Source organism: Haematobia irritans, chromosome 1, assembly GCF_050003625.1.
Source record: "Haematobia irritans isolate KBUSLIRL chromosome 1, ASM5000362v1, whole genome shotgun sequence".
NCBI classification, from domain to species: domain Eukaryota; kingdom Metazoa; phylum Arthropoda; class Insecta; order Diptera; family Muscidae; genus Haematobia; species Haematobia irritans.
Genome location: NC_134397.1, coordinates 19,647,346 through 19,668,915, shown reverse-complemented (window position 1 = coordinate 19,668,915; position 21,570 = coordinate 19,647,346). Strand labels below are relative to the sequence as shown.

At 29.4% G+C, this 21,570-nt stretch overlaps 1 protein-coding gene across 1 annotated transcript in view; it reads right to left on the bottom strand.

The window, feature by feature from the left end:
* rdx (BTB/POZ and MATH domain-containing protein rdx) overlaps nt 1-21,570 on the bottom strand; it is a 358,647-nt gene that overhangs the window by 310,184 nt on the left and 26,893 nt on the right. Inside the window, exon 2 of the mRNA XM_075289525.1 lies at nt 18,528-18,595. The gene's annotated coding sequence lies outside the window, so the exon portion shown is untranslated. The remainder of the gene's footprint in view (nt 1-18,527; nt 18,596-21,570) is intronic.

Sequence of the window (21,570 nt, the reverse complement as noted above, 5' to 3'; positions counted from 1 at the left end):
ACCAAAGAGAGAAGAGGATGAGGATGAGTTTTAGAAAATCATTTAATGCTAAGATTTTGCTAATTATATTTAAAAGTTTTAGGCACGCGAAAATATGATCACTAGCATTTGTATAAAATGTTGCTAAAATAGGGTGCCATGCTTTTGAAAAAAAAAATTTAAATAAAGTGGGAAATCAATTAGAAAGGGATTGGGATCTTATGGACAAACACGCAACCTATTTAATTTAATTTACTTTGTTCATTTCATTATTTATTTTCGTTTCATTTAAATTTAATAGATATTCCAGATATTTTGAATGAATTTGTCATTTATTCTACGAATTTGCGTAACCAATGTCCTCAAATAAAAAACACAAAATAATACTGAATAAAATAAATTAAAAACACGTGGTTTTCCATGATATGCTTGATACACTTAAAAGTCCAACCCATCAAGTCCATTCGTTTATTAAATGAAAGTACAAAATACCAAATTCCAATTTGAAAAAAGTTCAATATTCATGCCAATGTCTAATATTACTCTCCCACACTCTCTTAGCCTAACTAAACACTAACGGAGAGCTAAATTTTAGTCAGACAATATCAAGTGATGATTTCGTGGAGAGAGAGAGAGAGAGAGAGAAAAATGTAAACAATGAATGAATAGCTATGGCCAATGTTGTTATTGTTGTAGTGACTTCCGTAGAAATCAGAGATGGCAAATAATGTAAATGCTCCAAAATGGTACATTTTAATATATTTTCTCAATTTTTGGTTATTCTTTATAGTGCCGATAAAGCAAATGGAATACTAGGTTTTTTTTAAATATTATTTTCATTTTAACAATTTATATATATTTTAAAACTTTAATTTTAAAGTTTGTTTTTTTTATTCTGGAGCCTATGCACAGAAAAAAATTTCACGACAAAATTGCCAATGAAACTTTTAATTGAGTTTTAAAAAAATATTCAATTAAAAATTTAATTGAATCAACAAATTTTTTAATTGAAACAAAAATCAAGCACAAAAATTAATAGTATCAATTAATTTTTTAATTGGATCAATTAATTTTTAATTGACCTTCAATTAATTTTTTAATTGATATTATCATTTATGTGATTGAAGACATTTCAATTAAAAAATTAATTGGATCAATTAATTTCGTGATTGAATCAGAGAAAAATTTTTGTGTGTGTGGCAAGGATTTCTTACTGTGTAATACACTATGTGGGCCACTAGGCCTTTGTTTTATTGATTTGTGATTGATTTCATTAAATTTCCAATACTACACACAAAAAAATTTCACGAAAATTTTTCCAATTAAAATTTTAATTGAGTTTTAAAAAATATTCAATTAAAAATTTAATTGATTTAACAAATTTTTTAATTGAAACAAAAATCAATCACAAAAATAATAGTATCAATTAATTTTTTAATTGGATCAATTAACTTTTTAATTGACGTTCAATTAATTTTTTAATTGATACTATCATTTCTATGATAGAAGACATTTCAATTAAAAATTAATTGGATCAATTAATTTCGTGATTGAATCAGAATTTTTTTTTGTGTGTAGGTAAACCCGCGATTGAGGAAACGATAAAATTTTTTATTGATACACTTTTTGTTGATAAGTATGGAAAAAGGGGAACGCAGTAGTTAAAACGATGTGGGTGTATTTTAGAAACTATTGAACAACAAATATAAAAATGTAATTAATTAATAATAGAAAAAAAAATTTCCAAATTATTAAAATTATAGAATTATCCCATTGCACTGTTCGATTTTTCGAAAATTTAAAAAAAAACATATTTTTCAAAAAAAAAACAACAACAACAACAAAAATATATTTATTTGTGAAAAACCAACAATTTTAAATAAATTTTGGTATAGGTGTTTAGTTTCATATTTCACCAATAAAAATATTAATAAATGCAACCGTACAATTGAAATGTAGGCAGGGTTTTTGAAGGGAAATTTCTGAAACCCATATTTGTATATAGTTTTTAATTATTTTTTAATTTTTAAAAATAATAAAATAAAAAATCATAAGGAAATCATAACCAAAATATTGAGTGATTAGGGAAAAATTAGACGGCTCATAGCTAAAAAAATAATCTAATATTACTGAAACCCATATTTGTATATAGTTTTTAAAATTAATTTTTAAAAATAGTAAAATAAAAAATCATAAGGAAATCGTAACCAAAATATTGAGTGATAAGGGAAAAATTGGACAGGTGATAGCTAAAAAAACTAATCTAATCTTACCGTAAAAAAATATTTTTTAACAAAAATAAAAATTGAATTTCTAAGCCAAATATTTTGACGAAAACACAGAAAATGAGAAACACACAAAAAATATATTTTTTTTTTTTTTCAATCACGAAATTAATTAATCCAATTAATTTTTTAATTGAAATGTATTCAATCACCGAAATAATAGAATCAATTCAAAATTTAAATTGAAAGTCAATTAAAAAATTGTGATTGATTTTTGTTTCAATCAAAAAATTTGTTGAATCAATTAAATTTTTAATTGAGTATTTTTTTTTTATACTCAATTAAGACTTTAATTGGAAAATTTTTCGTGAATTTTTTTTCTGTGAAATATAATTGTTTTTTTTTTTGCAGTTGATTGAGGTCTTGATTTCCTGGCAAATATAAACAAATGATGCCTCAATTTGATCAAAATTCAATTTCGGTCAAAAAAATGATATTTTTGGAAGTACCAAAAAGCGTACCTTTGTCTTAATATTCCCATCTCTTGGGATTGAAGGTTCTTCCTCTAACCTAAATACACATTATAAACTATTAGCAAAACTTTATATATTTTTTTGAATATAACCATGTGTACGTCACAACGTTAGAATAAGGTTCAACAGAAATTTTTATATATGTTAGATAAATGGTAAAATTTGCCGGGCAATGCACAAGACAAATATACCCACATATTTTATATTGTTTTTCTTCATTTGCTCGCAAATGCAAACAAATCAATGCAGGCTCATTTTAACGAAAATTAAATTTCGAGAAAAAATAAATTGATATTTTCTTGTGGGGGGTACTAAAAAGCGTACGTTTTTCGTGATATTTCCATCCCTTATAGCTGAAGGTTCTTCCTCTAACGTAAATACATACTATAAACTATTAGCAATCAAATACGTCACAACGTTAGAATAAGGTTCTCCAGAAATTTGTATATAGGGAAATGGTAACATTTGCCGGACAAGGTGCAAGACAAATGTACAGATATATTTTATAGAGCAAAAGTAGATAAGATACGAGTAACTATATTAAGGAAATTTCAACACTTAACTGTATAATCTTAATTTTTATAGAAAATTTTGTCAAAGTTTTATTTCTATAGAAAATTTTGTCAAAATTTTATTTTTATAGAAAATTTTGTCAAAACTTTATTTCTATAGAAAATTTTGTCAAAATTTTATTTCTATGGAAAATTTTGTCGAAATTTTATTTCTATAGAAAAATTTTGTCAAAATTTTATTTCTATAGAACATTTTTATCAAAAATTTTGTCGAAATTTTATTTCTATAGAAAAATTTTGTCAAAATTTTATTTCTATAGAAAAATTTTGTCAAAATTTTATTTCTATAGAACATTTTTTTCAAAATTTTATATCTATAGAAAATTTTTATCTAATTTTTTTTCTATAGAAAATTTTGTAAAAATTTTATTTCTATAGAAAATATTGTCTAAATTTTATTTCTATAGGAAATTTTGTATAAATTTTATTTCTATAGAAAATTTTGTCAAAATTTTATTTTTATAGAAAATTTTGTCAAATTTTTTTTCTATAGAAAATTTTGTCAAAATGTTTTTTTCTATAGAAAATTTTGTCAAAATTTTATTTCTATAGAAAATTTTGTCGAAATTTTGTTTCTATAGAACATTTTTATCAAAATGTTATATCTATAGACAATTTTTATCAAAAAAAATTTATTTCTATAGAAAATTTTTATCAAATTTTTTTTTCTACAGAAAATTTTGCCAAAATTTTAATTCTATAGAAAATTTTGTCAATTTTTTTTCTATAGATAATATTGTCTACATTTTATTTCTATAGAAAATTTTGTGAAACATTTTTTCCTACAGAAAATGATGTCAACATTTTATTTCTATAGAAAACTTTGTCAAAATTTTATATCTATAAAAACTGTTGTCAAAATTTTATTTCTATAGAAAAATTGTGTCAAAATTTTATTTCTATAGAAAATTTTGTCGAAATTTTATTTCTATAAAGAGATTGGCTAATTAATAAGTCTAAAAATATATTACAATTCAGAAATCATTTCAAAGGTATTTTCATATTTAAATTCATTTCCAGTAATAGCATCTTTGTTGTCTGATAAAAAAAAAGTGACAAGTTGACACACTCTTCTAAATTCATCATTCTTTTTAAGAGAAAAATGTGCTATAAACAATGAGAGTATTGTTATTAATATTTCATTGTGGTCTCATCTCTCCCATAAATAATATTTCAAGTAGATTGTTTTGTTGTTGTTTTTACTCTCCCTTAAATGAGTATCTCCAGTGTTGCCAACTCCTCAAGGCCAAAAAGCACCAAAAATATATTATAAATTCTAACATACCACCTTCCACCACAAAATCGAAAACTAAATGCACTACTAAAAAAAAAATAAACTTTCGAAGATGTATTATAGAACTCTTGTGAATTGAATTTTAAGAAGTCAAGGTGGGTATTAAGATCGAGTTTAGCTGCTAAAATAGTCATTTTTTCACAATTACTTTTCTTTAATAATTCATTTTAAGGAATACAAACTTTGTGAAAATTTGCTTTTGGCTATTCCCCATCAAGTTATAATAAAATTTGCAGCAAATATGCATCATTTTATGCCCATTTTTACTGATATAGTTTTCACTTTAGCGGCAAAACTCAAACTTAGTACTCACCATTATGAACCGCTATTCAAGTATACACTTTTATCAGTTTTAATGCTTTCGTCCAATTCATTTTGATCGGTGATGTTTTTCAACTTTCAAAATATTAATATATGGAAAGAGTCTATTCTTATTTCAGTTGTGCGTGCTATTGTGAATTTAATACAAACGTTTTTAATGACATCTTTACCAAATTCAAAAATTCGACTCATCGCTCGACTTTCCCTAAATAACAATATTAATTAAAAAACAAGTATATACAGCAGTAAGTTCGGCCGGGCCGAATCTTAAATACCCACCACCATGAACCAAATATTAGGGTTTCCTTTGAAATTTCAGGAGGGCTTGAGGACTTGAGGACACAACCCGAAGATAAATTTAAAGATTTCACCTATGAGGACTATATCAGTTTCTGGATTTATAAGAACCATTTTTGTTTGAGGTTTAGAGGAATCATTAACATATCTTGTAAGTGTGCAAGAAAATTATAAAATAACGTCTTGATTTGAAATCTTAAATCTGTAGAAGTAAAATCTGGAAATTTTACATTGAGTTTCAAGCAATTTTCATGATCAGTGCGCCTTCTACACCCTCAAGAAGTGAAGTCGGTCTATATGGAGGCATTACCAAGTGGACCGATAAAAACTTAATCCGATACACGTTTTTGTGAGCCTAAAATACCAGAATATTTACAATTTCAGGCATATCAGATAAAAACTACGGTTTCTAGAAACCCAAGGAGTTAAATCGGGAGATCGTTCTTATGGGGGCTATACTAAAATATGGACCGATACTCACCATTTTCGGCACACCTCTTTGTGACCCGAAAATACCTCTAGATTTCCAATTTCAGGCAAATAGGATAAAAACTTCGGATTCTAGAAGCCCAAGAAGTAAAATTGGGGAATCGGTCTATATGGGGGCTATACCAAAATATGGATCGATACTCACCATTTTCGGCACACCCCTTTATAGTCCTAAAATACCTCTAGATTTCCAATTTCAGATAAATTTGATAAAAACTACTGTTTCTATAAGCCCAAGACCCCAAATCGGGAGATCGGTCTATATGGGGGCTATACCATAATATGGACCGATACTCACAATTTTTGGCACACGTATTTGTGGTCCTACAATACCTCTAGATTTCCAATTTCAGGTAAATTGAATAAAAACTGCGGTTTCTATAAGCCCAAGAAGTAAAATCGGGAGATCGGTCTATATGGGGGCTATACCAAAATATGGACCGATACTCACAATTTTTGGCACACATATTTGTGGTCCTACAATACCTCTAGCTTTCCAATTTCGGATAAATTGAATAAAAACTGCGGTTTCTATAAGCCCAAGAAGTAAAATCGGGAGATCGGTCTATATGGGGGCTATACCAAAATATGGACCGATACTCACAATTTTTGGCACACGTATTTGTGGTCCTACAATACATCTAGATTTCCAATTTCAGGTAAATTGTATAAAAACTGTGTTTTCTATAAGCCCAAGAAGTAAAATCGGGAGATCGGTCTATATGGGGGCTATACCAAAATATGGACCGATACTCACAATTTTTGGCACACGTATTTGTGGTCCTACAATACCCCTAGATTTCAAATTTCGGATAAATTGAATAAAAACTGCGGTTTCTATAAGCCCAAGAAGTAAAATCGGGAGATCGGTCTATATGGGAGCTATACTAAAACGTGGACCGATACTCACCATTTTTGGCACATCTCTTTATGGTCATAAAATACCTCCAGATTTCAAATTTCAGGCAAATTGGATAAAAACTACGATTTCTATAAGCCCAAGACCCCAAATCGGGAGGTCGGTTTATATGGGGACTATATCAAAACCTGGACCGATATAGCCCATCTTCGAACTTGACCTGCCTGCAGACAAAAGACGAGCTTGTGCAAAATTTCAGCACGATTGCTTCATTATTGAAGTCTGTAGCGTGATTACAACAGACAGACAGACAGACAGACAGACAGACAGACAGACGGACAGACGGACATCGTTATATCGTCTTAGAATTTCTCCCTGATCAAGAATATATATACTTTATATAGTCGGAAATCGATATTTCGATGCGTTACAAACGGAATGACAAACTTATTATACCCCCGTCACCATTCTATGGTGGTGGGTATAATAATCAATACCAACTTCATAACAATCAAATTCTGTATTTGGCAATAAATTTGAGTTTCTTCGGCTCTTGAAAGTCTAATCAAAATTTTTGTATCAATTAAACTTAATACTGTTCAAATTAAAAAAAAGCACCAAAAGCACTAAATGAAAATGCCAGAAAGCACCAAGTTGGTGCTTTTTTTGAGAAGGCACCAAAAAGGCAATTTGGTGCTTTTTAGAAATCAAAAAGCACTAAATTTGGTGCTAAAAGCACCAAATTGGCAACACTGAGTATCTCATTAACCATTAATCAAGTAAGAACATTGTTGGCCAGAAAGCTGTGAGCAATACAATTCACAGGCACACCAATACACAAACACTCGCATAGTTAGCGTTAATGAAGCACATGTTTTTATTTCATTTGTTTATTTATATTGTATTTTGCTTTTCGGCGCAATTTTTTGTTTTTGTATTTATTTTGTTTTTTTTTTTTTTTGCATTCCAGTTATTTCCCCCGCAATTCATTTAGATTTGCTATAGTATTGCCATTTATATTTAAAACATCTAGGATTATTATTTGCTTGTCATCATACATAAATTCGAGAAAAATGGAAACAGCCAGTTGAAAATGTGTGAATCCCAGTGTTGCCAATTTGGTGCTTTTAGCACCAAATTTAGTGCTTTTTGATTTCTAAAAAGCACCAAATTGCCTTTTTGGTGCCTTCTCAAAAAAAGCACCAACTTGGTGCTTTCTGGCATTTTCATTTAGTGCTTTTGGTGCTTTTTTTTAATTTGAACAGTATTAAGTTTAATTGATACAAAAATTTTGATTAGACTTTCAAGAGCCGAAGAAACTCAAATTTATTGCCAAATACAGAATTTGATTGTTATGAAGTTGGTATTGATTATTATACCCACCACCATAGAATGGTGACGGGGGTATAATAAGTTTGTCATTCCGTTTGTAACGCATCGAAATATCGATTTCCGACTATATAAAGTATATATATTCTTGATCAGGGAGAAATTCTAAGACGATATAACGATGTCCGTCTGTCCGTCTGTCTGTCTGTCTGTCTGTCTGTCTGTCTGTTGTAATCACGCTACAGACTTCAATAATGAAGCAATCGTGCTGAAATTTTGCACAAGCTCGTCTTTTGTCTGCAGGCAGGTCAAGTTCGAAGATGGGCTATATCGGTCCAGGTTTTGATATAGTCCCCATATAAACCGACCTCCCGATTTGGGGTCTTGGGCTTATAGAAATCGTAGTTTTTATCCAATTTGCCTGAAATTTGAAATCTGGAGGTATTTTATGACCATAAAGAGATGTGCCAAAAATGGTGAGTATCGGTCCACGTTTTAGTATAGCTCCCATATAGACCGATCTCCCGATTTTACTTCTTGGGCTTATAGAAACCGCAGTTTTTATTCAATTTATCCGAAATTTGAAATCTAGGGGTATTGTAGGACCACAAATACGTGTGCCAAAAATTGTGAGTATCGGTCCATATTTTGGTATAGCCCCCATATAGACCGATCTCCCGATTTTACTTCTTGGGCTTATAGAAAACACAGTTTTTATACAATTTACCTGAAATTGGAAATCTAGATGTATTGTAGGACCACAAATACGTGTGCCAAAAATTGTGAGTATCGGTCCATATTTTGGTATAGCCCCCATATAGACCGATCTCCCGATTTTACTTCTTGGGCTTATAGAAACCGCAGTTTTTATTCAATTTATCCGAAATTGGAAAGCTAGAGGTATTGTAGGACCACAAATATGTGTGCCAAAAATTGTGAGTATCGGTCCATATTTTGGTATAGCCCCCATATAGACCGATCTCCCGATTTTACTTCTTGGGCTTATAGAAACCGCAGTTTTTATTCAATTTACCTGAAATTGGAAATCTAGAGGTATTGTAGGACCACAAATACGTGTGCCAAAAATTGTGAGTATCGGTCCATATTATGGTATAGCCCCCATATAGACCGATCTCCCGATTTGGGGTCTTGGGCTTATAGAAACCGTAGTTTTTATCCAATTTATCTGAAATTGGAAATCTAGAGGTATTTTAGGACTATAAAGGGGTGTGCCGAAAATGGTGAGTATCGATCCATATTTTGGTATAGCCCCCATATAGACCGATTCCCCAATTTTACTTCTTGGGCTTCTAGAATCCGAAGTTTTTATCCTATTTGCCTGAAATTGGAAATCTAGAGGTATTTTCGGGTCACAAAGAGGTGTGCCGAAAATGGTGAGTATCGGTCCATATTTTAGTATAGCCCCCATAAGAACGATCTCCCGATTTAACTCCTTGGGTTTCTAGAAACCGTAGTTTTTATCTGATATGCCTGAAATTGTAAATATTCTGGTATTTTAGGCTCACAAAAACGTGTATCGGATTAAGTTTTTATCGGTCCACTTGGTAATGCCTCCATATAGACCGACTTCACTTCTTGAGGGTGTAGAAGGCGCACTGATCATGAAAATTGCTTGAAACTCAATGTAAAATTTCCAGATTTTACTTCTACAGATTTAAGATTTCAAATCAAGACGATATTTTATAATTTTCTTGCACACTTACAAGATATGTTAATGATTCCTCTAAACCTCAAACAAAAATGGTTCTTATAAATCCAGAAACTGATATAGTCCTCATAGGTGAAATCTTTAAATTTATCTTCGGGTTGTGTCCTCAAGTCCTCAAGCCCTCCTGAAATTTCAAAGGAAACCCTAATATTTGGTTCATGGTGGTGGGTATTTAAGATTCGGCCCGGCCGAACTTACTGCTGTATATACTTGTTTTTTAATTAATATTGTTATTTAGGGAAAGTCGAGCGATGAGTCGAATTTTTGAATTTGGTAAAGATGTCATTAAAAACGTTTGTATTAAATTCACAATAGCACGCACAACTGAAATAAGAATAGACTCTTTCCATATATTAATATTTTGAAAGTTGAAAAACATCACCGATCAAAATGAATTGGACGAAAGCATTAAAACTGATAAAAGTGTATACTTGAATAGCGGTTCATAATGGTGAGTACTAAGTTTGAGTTTTGCCGCTAAAGTGAAAACTATATCAGTAAAAATGGGCATAAAATGATGCATATTTGCTGCAAATTTTATTATAACTTGATGGGGAATAGCCAAAAGCAAATTTTCACAAAGTTTGTATTCCTTAAAATGAATTATTAAAGAAAAGTAATTGTGAAAAAATGACTATTTTAGCAGCTAAACTCGATCTTAATACCCACCTTGACTTCTTAAAATTCAATTCACAAGAGTTCTATAATACATCTTCGAAAGTTTATTTTTTTTTTAGTAGTGCATTTAGTTTTCGATTTTGTGGTGGAAGGTGGTATGTTAGAATTTATAATATATTTTTGGTGCTTTTTGGCCTTGAGGAGTTGGCAACACTGGTGAATCCAACTCGATTTCGAAGGGTTTCTCATGTCCTTATGAACATGCAATCTCAAACTTAATACTCTCATAAATGCATTAATTCATCAATCTTTACCAAAAGCTCCATAATATTAAAGAAATTTGTCATTAAATTGGGTCAACAAAACAATATCATAAATACATGAAAATAGTCGTCATTGTAATAATTTTTCAAATAACCGGAGAGAAAATACTTCCAGTAGAAATTATGCTGTTTCAAGTAAAAACCCTCTTTAAAATAAAGTGTTGAAAAACATGTCCTATATTTGAAAGAATTTTTTCTTTGTAGTCAAGATGCAAAAAGACAACAAATTTAAAGACAATTTCACTAAATTTAAAGAATTTTTCTGAATTATTAAAGTCAAGTTGACTTTAGGCCAAACATTTTTTCTTTCATGTTATGATACCCATTTTTAAGTGAAATCGCTTAATTATAAGGATAATATGACTTCAGTGAAAAGTTTATTGACTTTTGGGCAAGGAAAAAAACTTTATATTGCTTCTTCTATGCTAAGCAAAATTTGCATTCGTAGTTTAAAGACATGAAATCTTAGACCTCACGACAATATTTTTTTTTCAGTGAAGCTAGTACATGAAAATGGTCGTAAATGTGAATAATTTTAAGTTCCAGTTTAATAGGAAACAGAAAAAGTTTCACATGCCTTTTGACATTAGTAACCATTAGTATTACGGAGCCACCGTGGTGCAATGGTTACCATGCCCGCCTTGCATACACAAGTCGTGGGTTCGATTCCTGCTTCGACCAAAAAGTTTTTCAGCGGTGGATTATCCCACCTCAGTAATGCTGGGTTTCAAAGCTTCTCTAAGTGGTTTCACTGCAATGTGGAACGCCGTTCGGACTCGGCTATAAAAAGGAGGTCCCTTGTCATTGAGCTTAACATGGAATCGGGCAGCACTCAGTGATAAGAGAGAAGTTCACCAATGTGGTATCACAATGGACTGAATAGTCTAACCTAACCTTGATATTACCGACGTTACGGTCGAAGTGCTGTTTTGATAAATTCTTTATAAAGGCATCGGCAGTTATAACTTCAAATTGTCTGCCAAAAAATTTAATAGAATGATAATATTTTTATAAAAGAATATCTGTTATTACAAAGTAGGTTCTAAATCATAGTTTCCTTATGTTTCGTAAAGCCGGCAGAGAACTGAACTGGGTGACGCCGACGCAAACCGTATGATATTTGAGAGAAGCGCCGACAAGAACTGCATGATATTAGAGACATTTTCCTCATGACTGCCACCTATTGACGCAGTTTCGTTTCACAGTTTCGTCCTCTTGTCTTTTTATTCTCTCTGTAGTAACCTGTTTCATAGATGCCATCTTGTTATTATATTATGGATTTATTACCAATATTTCTTGACACATTTTCTCTTTTCTCTTCAATCTGGCAATACTATTGGGTTTCTCTATAATTGCTCAATTCACTTGACCTCATCAAAAACTACGATTTGTTTTTAGCCAAAGAATTTTTTTTTGTTTATATATTTCTCTTATGCTTTTAATCTCTCTCTCTAGTCTCTCGTGTTTACTATGAAATTTCTCTTTTTTGTGATTGTATTCAATCATCCATATGACAAAAAAGCTCATTTTATCGTTTTTGTTATTATTCATACGTTCGCTTGAAACATGTTCACCACTAGCCGCCATATTGAGTTGGCAACACCGTTGCCATGAGTGAGTGGCAAAATATTGCCACTCTTGCTATAAGCAAGAGTATAACAAATATAATAGTGGTAGTATGTTAGTATTAAATGGTACACTGAAAGAAGAGATTTCTTTTCTCAGGAATGGAACTTTAAACGAACAAGATTTTCTTTTTTTTTAGAAAACATTTGCAAATAATAAAAGAGATTAGCGTTAGCGTGACAATGGATGAAACATGACTCCGTCACTACACTCCTGAGTCCAATCGACAGTCAGCTGAGTGGACAGCGACCGGTGAACCGTCTCCGAAGCGTGGAAAAACTCAAAAGTCCGCTGGCAAAGTAATGGCCTCTGTTTTTTGGGATGCGCATGGAATAATTTTTATCGATTATCTTGAGAAGGGAAAAACCATCAACAGTGACTATTATATGGCGTTATTGGAGCGTTTGAAGGTCGAAATCGCGGCAAAACGGCCCCATATGAAGAAGAAAAAAGTACCGTGCCACAAGTCATTGAGAACGATGGCAAAAATTCATGAATTGGGCTTCGAATTGCTTTCCCACCCACCGTATTTTCCAGATCTGACCCCCAGCGACTTTTTCTTGTTCTCAGAACTCAAAAGGATGCTCGCAGGGAAAACATTTGGCTGCAATGTAGAAGTGATCGCCGAAACTGAGGCCTATTTTGAGGCAAAACCGAAGGAGTACTACCAAAATGGTATCAAAAAAAATTGGAAGGTCGTTATAATCGTTGTATCGCTCTTGAAGGGAACTATGTTGAATAATAAAAACGAATTTTGACAAAAAAAATGTGTTTTTCTTTGTTAGACCGGGGACTTATCAGCCAACCTGTTATGTCTATATCAAAGAGTATAAATAAACAAGAGGGTCGACACGTCTCATTTTTGTAATATCGTATAAATGCCATAGATTAGGGTCGAACATGTTGCAAAACGGTACCAACATTTTCTTCGTATTCCCTTTTGTTATCTACGGCTTTTCACATGGTTTTGATTCGGTAACTTGCGATTCGATTTTGAAAAATCAAATTATTCTTTTTGTAATCAAAATTTTTTTTTAATTTATACTAAGAAGTGAATTCTTATAATTTTTATAAATGTTAAAAAACAACTTCACGCGAAAATCTAGTGAAAAAGTGAAAGTTTTCTGGAGTATTTTACGCTAAGCCTAGTATTCAGCTTTAGCCGAAATTTCGTGTAGGTACCAAATCAGATGTTCCTTGAAATGTTTGCTTAAGTATGTTAAAGTCATATTGTCATAAAAAAACAGTAAATTTATTATTTACCGATCTTTAATAAATTGTCTAAAACACGACAACTTATCGAATGAATGTTTTGGGACATAGAATTCATAGATTTAGCAAACAGAAGTATTCTTTTGGTCCCTTTTTGCGTTTTTCGTTTTGTTTTTTAATGAAAAAATAATTTGAACATAATGAAAATCTAACACACATTGCAGAACACGCCTTATAATTTTTCCATGTTATCAAACGTAAATAAAACATGTTGCATGTTTGACCCTAATCTATGGCATTTGGGCATATCGTAAGTGAGCGATTTCGACCCTCTTTAGTTATTTATACTCTTTGGTCTATATGTAGTTATTTGTTTATATTGTACTAGAGTTTTATCATAATTAGTAAAAGTTTATTTTGCACATTCTGAGTAAATCATTATCAATTTTGGTATTAAAACAACTTGAGTTATTTCATTGTAGGTTATTCTTGGAACATAATATTCCTTCAAATAAATTATTCACCAGCTATCATTTAATTTTAGTTTTTTGCTTAAAAATTTCTACGTTTGCTGTGGATTGTGGAAGAATCAGGATTATTTGTACGAATTTTGACAAAACTCCATGTTTTGTTTTCGAATTGTTTCCCAAAATTTTTTAATTTATTTTAATATTTTCAAAAATGTCTTCAAAATATAAAAGCTTTAACTCCCTAAACTATGCGTCTAATGAACGGAGTTAATATAGATAAAATCGGGGAAAAAAATCGAAATTGTCCATTTTGTGAGTAAAAATTCTCAAAATGCCGATAAATCGGCAAAATTGGCAGCCCTGGTTGTGGTATATTGTGTTGGCGGAGAGATGTGTTGATAAGGAGAAATGCCAAATAAACAAACAAACCAACCAACCAACAACAATAATATCCATTTATTACTGGTGAAATTCTTGGAAGATTACGATTATAAATTTCACATAACTGGACGAAAAAATCCATAAGATATGAAATTTAACAAACAAATTTATCTGTAGTTTTTAAATTTTGCAAATTTTATAAATATAGAAAATCTGACTTTATTTTTACAAATGTCGGAAATGAAGAAAGAAATGTCACACACAACATTTTCTTTCTGATACAATCACGAAATTAATTGATCCAATTAAAAAATTAATAGATACTATTGATTTTTGTGATTGATTTTTGTTTCAATTAACAAATTTGTTTAATCAATGAAATTCGTAATTGAATATTTTTTAAAACTCAACTAAAGTTTTAATATGAAAAATTTTCGTGAAATTTTTTTCTGTGCAGTGGAACGAGGGAATAATGGGATTCCCTAATCTCCTGATAAACCACATCAATAATAGTAAATGAAATACTAAGCACATTTGCTCATGAAAAAGGCATTGGATGAGGAAGACCGATCTATATTCTTTGAATAATAAAATAAGATATCAAGATTTGGAAAATTAAATATAAATATGGAATTAAATATAAGGATTTTTAGCCGAATTACTTGGTCATCATTTGTCACAAAGAATGATAAACACACACACACACATACACATTTCTCAGCTAATACTCTTTGGGTATAACGACCATATACTGCACTCACAAATCCACTCACATACACATAAACGCTCTCAGGTATTTAACATTTGCTCGAATTTTTTGCACGTTATTTTATTCGCACTTATGAGTTAGATGATGGCTGAAAGAGATGAGGGACGTAGAGATTTCGTTTAAATCTAAGAGAGCAAATACTTGAATGTATGAATGTGTGTGAGTGGACTTGATTTTCAATAGAACTTTTTTTTTCTAAATGACATCTTAGTGGAGTAACTCTGGCATACGTTTTGCTTCGTTTTGTTGTTGTTGTGGTTGTATTTAATGAAATTTTCAAAAGATTTTACACAAGAAGAATTTTATCTTTTCATCACTATCATTATACTATAGGATTTGAATGGTCGATGTAATATTTTTTTTTGTTACATATAATAAGGTCGCGTTACACTTAGCCACCAACCGTCACCGCCGTTTTGCAAAAAAAAAACGATTTCTTAGCAAATTTTCATGAAACGCTTAACGCCGTCGCGACCATTAAACAAATGAGTTTTTGAGAAAATTAATCTTTACGTCGTGCGTACTTAATATGTCGATATTCTGAAATATTTTCATTGGCCTCTAAAATAATTTTGTAAAAATTATCCTTAGCCTTGCTTTTTCCAAAGGGTAGAATTTCCCGACGATTTCATCGAACGTTACGTCCGTAGTGACTGAAAAATCGTCGTATAGTATTATTATTGCGTTCTTGTTGTATTTCTTGTTTCTTCTAGTTTTTCTCTTTAGTTGTACGGTGAGTTTGCTCTCGACTGTTGTCGTCTATAGTTGACCAACGACTGGGGTCCAGTGTGGCCAACATATACAAAACGAACAAATGAATTTTTCCTGATTTTTTACAAGATTTAAGAAAGTAAACAAAAAAAACGGGTTCTCAGGTATTTTATTTAAAGCAAAAAATCATAATTTGGTTGAATTTTGTCATAATCAAATGAAATAAAGTTAAAAATAAAATAACATATCCTACAACTACCCTAAGAGAAATTGGTTCAAATGACCACTGACTGATGTAACAGGTTGGCTGATAAGTCCCCGGTCTGACACATAGATGGCGTCGCTAGTATTAAATGCATATTATTTTTATATAGTACCAACCTTCAAATGATTCGTGTCAAAATTTGACGTCTGTAAGTCAATTAGTTTGTAAGATATAGCATGTGATATGTGACAATGGATGAAATATGGCTCCAGCACTACACTCCTGAGTCCAATCGACAGTCGGCTGAGTATACAGCGACCGGTGAACCGTCTCAAAAGCGTGGAAAGACTCAAAAGTCCGCTGGCAAAGTAATGGCCTCTGTTTTTTGGGATGCGCATGGAATAATTTTTATAGATTATCTTGAGAAAGGAAAAACCATCTACAGTGACTATTATATGGCGTTATTGGAGCGTTTGAAGGTCGAAATCGCGGCAAAACGGCCCCATATGAAGAAGAGAAAAGTGTTGTTCCACCAAGACAACGCACCGCGACACAAGTCATTGAGAACGATGGCAAATATTCATAAATTGGGCTTCGAATTGCTTCCCCACCCACCGTATTCACCAGATCTGGCCTCAGCGACTTTTTCTTGTTCTCAGACCTCAAAAGGTTGCTCGCAGGGAAAAAATTGGGCTGCAATGAAGAGGTGATCGCCGAAACTGAGGCCTATTTTGAGGCAAAACCGAAGGAGTACTACCAAAATGGTATCAAAAAATTGGAAGGTCGTTATAATCGTTGTATCGCTCTTGAAGGGAACTATGTTGAATAATAAAAACGAATTTGGACAAAAAAATGTGTTTTTCTTTGTTAAACCGGGGACTTATCAGCCAAACTGTTATGACAGAATTGGTAGCGGTGCTCATGTTTGTGGCAATTTTTAAATTTCCCTATAATTTATTGATTTTTTATACTCTCCTGATATTAAAATCTTATGGAATCTAAAGATTTACTGAAATACAATACAGAATAATCTATTGATCAACATATTCCAAACATTTTTCCATTTAAGCTGAGTTAGAAGATAAGTTGTTGTGAGAATAGGTTAAAAAATAGTTTGTAAGATAGCAAGTAAGAAAGAAAATTTTAAAATAAAATCAATATTTTCATCAACCACCAAAAGAGCAGATCTCTTTTTATTCACTTTGTAGGTTAGGTTAGGTGGCAGCCCGATGTATCAGGCTCAAATAGACTATTCAGTCCATTGTGATACCACATTGGTGAACATCTCTCTTATCACTGAGTGCTGCCCGATTCCATGTTAAGCTCAATGACAAGGGACCTACTTTTTATAGCCGAGTCCGAACGGCGTTCCACATTGCAGTGAAACCACTTAGAGAAGCTTTGAAACCCTCAGAAATGTTACCAGCATAACTGAGGTGGGATAATCCACCGCTGAAAAACTTTTTTGGTGTTCGGTCGAAGCAGGAATCGAACCCACGACCTTGTGTATGCAAGGCGGGCATGCTAACCATTGCAACACGGTGGCTCCCCTGTAAATTACTTGACCTAAAATTTAGGTTGCGAAATCTTTCATATTAGATCAATATTTTTTATTCTATATAAAATAATTTTCGGCAGACGCATTAAAAGAAATTTCGATTCAAACATTTCCAAAAAGTTTCGCTAATTAAGAATAAATTAACAAATTTTAAATGATTAAATAATAAACTGGAAATATATTTTATATAATTATATTAAAAAGAGTCGAAATATATCACAAAGCATTTGTGAAATTTTTGTTAGTTCTTATCTTTGAGATTTATTGTTTGGGAAGTTGCCCATCCGAATTGAGCTAAGATAGAATAAAATTTATTTTATCATCACTAAAATCATGAAACCTTTTTGTTTAATAGTTTCCCAATTGAATTCATTTATTTAGTGTATAAAACTGCGAAATTGACAACACTGTTGTAAGTATACAATTTTCGTTATATGCTCCCTTAAGGCGGAAGAGTATTTGCCCTCTTACTCTCTCGCTCTACGCGCAGCAGCTGATTCATATGAAGAGCTTTTATTATTGTTCACAATTACTTTGAACTTAGACTAAGGGGGGTTTTCTAATGGTTGCCACCCACAGCAATACTATCAAGTTAATATAGTATTGCATTTGGGATAAGAGGTAAGAAGAGATAGCAGCAGCACATAAAACTCTTGCAATTTTGCTTAAAAATGTAAATATTGTATATAAATGAGAGATATCCAAAGAGAGCAGAGAAGTAAAGCATGTCAAATAAAATGCATTGGCAAAAACCAGCATTGCCAACTTTGCAAAAACTTGTCGGTATTTTGTTAATTTCGTAGATTTTTTTTTTGTTTTTACTTTAAATACAACATTTACTATAAGATGACCGTAATATTTATTGATGTCAAGAATTTTTGTCAGATTTTTTTTTGTTTTTCGCTGATGTTTAAATTTATTTGAATGTAATTGCACTTGTCAACATGAATATCTACATACTACTATGCAGAGATACGATCTTTGTCATCATCTTATGCATCATGGAAAACATGTGGAGACAACTTACCTTAATCTATATATTTTGTATGGCTATTTTGGGGGATTGGCACAAAGTATTTCAAGTTATTAGAAAACCTGCAAAAAAATTAAAATTAAGACAACTGTTAATAAAACATATATATTGACATTGATAAGTATATTTATTTAATTTTTATTTAATTTTACGTTTTTTAATTAACAAAAAAAATTAATGTTTTCAGGACAAATTTCTTTGTTATATGGCGATTAGAAAACGGACTGCATAAATTATGTTTTTGTGTAGATCTCGGTGTCTACTTCCATTCCATTTTGGTTAGGTCAGAAATTAATTTTTGACAAAATTTTCTATAGAAATAAAATTATGACAAAATTTTCTATAGGAATAAAATTTTGACAAAATTGTCTATATAAATACAATTTTGACAAAATTGTCTATATAAATACAATTTTGATAAAATTTTCTACTTCTATTCCGTTTTGGTTAGGTCAGAAATTAATTTTTGACAAAATTTTCTATAGAAATAAAATTTAGACAAAATTTCCTATAGAAATAAAATTTGGACAAAATTTTCTATAGAAATAAAATTTTGACCAAATTTTCTATAGAAATAAAATTTTGAGAAAATTTTCTATAAAATAAAATTTTGAGAAAAATTGCTATAGAAATAAAATTTTGACAAAATTTTCTATAGAAATAAAATTTTGACAAGATTTTCTATAGAAATAAAATTTTGACAAAATTTTCTATAGAAATAAAATTTTGATCAAATTTTCTGTAGAAATAAAATTCTGACAAAATTTTCTACAGAAATATTATGAAAAAAATTTCTATAGAAATACAATTTTGAAAAAATTTTCTATAGAAATACAATTTTGAAAAAATTTTCTATAGAAATAAAATTTTAAAAAAATTTTCTATAGAAATCAAATTTTGACCAAATTTTCTATAGAAATAAAATGTTGACAAAATTTTCTATAGAAATAAAATTTTGACAAAGTTTTCTATAGAAATAAAATTTTGACAAAATTTTCTATAGGAATAAAATTTTGACAAAATTTTCTATATAAATACAATTTTGATAAAATTTTCTACTTCCATTCCATTTTGGTTAGGTCAGAAATTAATTTTTGACAAAATTTTCTATAGAAATAAAATTATGACAAAATTTTCTATAGAAATAAAATTATGACAAAATTTTCTATAGGAATAAAATTTTGACAAAATTTTCTATATAAATACAATTTTGATAAAATTTTCTACTTCCATTCCGTTTTGGTTATGTCAGAAATTATTTTTTGACAAAATTTTCTATAGAAATAATATTTAGACAAAATTTTCTATAGAAATAAAATTTTGACAAAATTTTCTATAGAAATAAAATGTTGAGAAAATTTTCTATAGAAATAAAATTTTGACCAAATTTTCTATAGAAATAAAATTTTGAGAAAATTTTCTATAAAATAAAATTTTGAGAAAAATTGCTATAGAAATAAAATTTTGACAAAATTTTCTACAGAAATATTATGAAAAAATTTTCTACAGAAATATTATGAAAAAATTTTCTATAGAAATACAATTTTGAAAAAATTTTCTATAGAAATACAATTTTGAAAAAAATTTCTATAGAAATAAAATTTTAAAAAAATTTTCTATAGAAATCAAATTTTAAAAAAAATTTCTATAGAAATAAAATGTTGACAAAATTTTCTATAGAAATAACATTTTGACATAGTTTTCTATAGAAATAAAATTTTGACAACATTTTCTACAGAAATAATGTTTTGAAAAAATTTTCTATAGAAATAAAATTTTTACAAAATTTTCTATAGAAATAATATTTTGACAACATTTTCTATAGAAATAAAATTTTGACAAAATTTTCTATAGAAATAAAATTTTGGCAAAATTTTCTATAGAAATAACATTTTGACAAAATTTTCTAAAGAAATAAACTTTTGGCAAAATTTTCTATAGAATAAAATCTTGACAAAATTTTCCAGAGAAATAAAATTTTGACAAAATTTTCTATAGAATAAAATTTTGACAAAATTTTCTATAGAAATAAAATTTTGACAAAATTTTCTATAGAATAAAATTTTGACAAAATTTTCTATAGAAATAAAATTTTGACCAAATTTTCTATAAAAATAAAATTTTTACAAAATTTTGACAAAATTTTCTATAGAAATAAAAGTTTGACAAAATTTTCTATAGAAATAAAATTTTCACAAAATTTTCTATAGAAATAAAATTTTCACAAAATTTTCTATAGAAATAAAATTTTGACAAAATTTTCTATAGAAATAAAATTTTGACAAAATTTTCTATAGAAATAAAATTTTGACAAGGTTTTCTATAGAAACAAAATTTTGACAAAATTTTCTATAGAAATAAAATTTTGACAAAATTTTCTATAGAAATACAATTTTGATCAAATTTTCTATAGAAATAAAATTCCGACAAAATTTTCTACAGAAATATTATGAAAAAATTTTCTACAGAAATATTATGAAAAAATTTTCTATAGAAATAAAATTTTGACAAAATTTTCTATAGAAATAAAACTTTGACAAAATTTTCTATAGAAATAAAATTTTGACAAATTTTCTATAGAAATAAAATTTTAACAAAATTTTCTATATAAATAAAATTTTAACAAAATTTTCTATAGAAATAAAATTTTGACAAAATTTTCTATAGAAATAAAATTTTAACAAAATTTTCGATAGAAATAAAATTTTAACAAAATTTTCTATAGAAATAAAATTTTGACAAAATTTTCTATAGAAATAAAATTTTGACAAAATTTTCTATAGAAATAAAATTTTGACAAAATTTTCTATAGAATAAAATTTTGACAAAATTTTCTATAGAATAAAATTTTGACAAAATTTTCTATACAAATAAAATTTTGACAAGGTTTTCTATAGAAATCAAATTTTGACAAAATTTTCTATAGAAATAAAATGTTGACAAAATTTTCTATAGAAATAAAATTTTGACAAAGTTTTCTATAGAAATAAAATTTTGACAACATTTTCTACAAAAATAATGTTTTGAAAAAATTTTC